This window comes from Gobius niger (genome assembly GCF_951799975.1).
Source record: "Gobius niger genome assembly, chromosome: 1".
In the NCBI taxonomy this organism is placed as follows: domain Eukaryota; kingdom Metazoa; phylum Chordata; class Actinopteri; order Gobiiformes; family Gobiidae; genus Gobius; species Gobius niger.
In genome coordinates this window covers 17,806,711-17,807,974 of record NC_136852.1, presented here as the reverse complement: position 1 = coordinate 17,807,974, position 1,264 = coordinate 17,806,711, and the positions used below count along the sequence as shown (strand labels likewise).

At 41.9% G+C, this 1,264-nt stretch overlaps 1 long non-coding RNA gene across 1 annotated transcript; it reads left to right on the top strand.

The window, feature by feature from the left end:
• The first annotated feature begins 418 nt into the window (after nt 1-418).
• Nucleotides 419-853, top strand: LOC306978772. Its single transcript, XR_013793925.1, has 3 exons — nt 419-486; nt 573-674; nt 792-853. It is a non-coding gene; the product is annotated as an uncharacterized lncRNA (long non-coding RNA).
• Nucleotides 854-1,264: the final 411 nt, after the last annotated feature.

The window sequence follows — 1,264 nt, the reverse complement described above, 5'->3', positions numbered from 1 at the left end:
GCTGAAAGAACAGCACTTGCGGTGCCATGACGGTGTAAGTTCTCTGATATAGTTTGAATCAGATGCAAGTTCATCTGCATTACAAGTCTAGTAGAAATAATTAACTCAGTAAAATGGTGCCCATAATAACTGTTTTTGTCCCATATCTTTCACAGGTCCATCTGAGCGACACTGATGGGGGGATGAAGCTGTACGCTGACCTGCTGTTCCAAGCGTCCTACATCCACATGGAGACACATCCCAGTCCAACCCCTGTGTCTCCACCCCCCCCCCCACCAGTCATCAGTGATCCAACGCCGGATCCTGATGCCTTTACCCTGGTGGAAAGGAGACGGAGGAACAAGGTGAGACTTGCCTCTACTTTCAAAGCTTCAGCTTCATCAGTGCATGTTATTAAGACTGTGGATACTGTCCTTACAGAGGAGCCAGCTGGGGAGCCCCGCGCACTCCCAAAGGGGTCCCAAGAGGCGGCTGGTTCAGCAGGAGGTTTGTAATATTTCTAAACCATTTGACATCTTTGTATTATTGAATTGTTATATATTAATGATTGTGTTTATTTTTATTCTTTTAAGGTGGAGTCTGTCTTCTCCATCCCGCTTTCCCCCGTTCTCTTCAGCAGAGCCATGCTTAAGAAGATGGACAAGCTTGTCCCTTCTGGCTCTGTGGAGTGCAAGGTGAGCTCTTGTGCTTTGCAACACAATGTTGAAATAGTTGAAGTAAAAGTGGATGATTTGCCTTGTTTACAAATATGAAGTATTTATGGTGTTTTTTTTTTGTTCTTTAATTATTAGGCGTCACGTGCGAGACGTCAGAAAGCTGCTGCCTCAAAGCCAAGCCAACCCCAGCGGAAGGTTTGTACCTTTTTCTGCTTGATATATTGTATATTTAACCTCTTAACCCCCACCTTGACTGAGCAAATTTATTCCAGTGCATCTTTACCCAAATCTAAAAGCTTCTTGGCCAGTGTAACAGCTCCTTTAAAAGCTAAGATCTGCAAAAGTGATCATAGCTTTTTTGTCACATTTTTACCCCGTTTTTTTTAAGCGCTTTTGCTGTGTTTTCATTGTGTTTTTATGATTTTTCACAGCTTTTTGTCATTTTCGTTTTATTTTTGTGGCTTCTTTGTTTCATTGTCATGACTCTTTAGTCGCCTTTTCAGGCCTTTTTTATTGTGTCATTGTTGCTTTTCCGTTTTTTTTGAACACTTTTGTTTGGTTGCGTTTTCATTCTCATTTTTATCTCCATTTTGACACTTTGGTCAAGA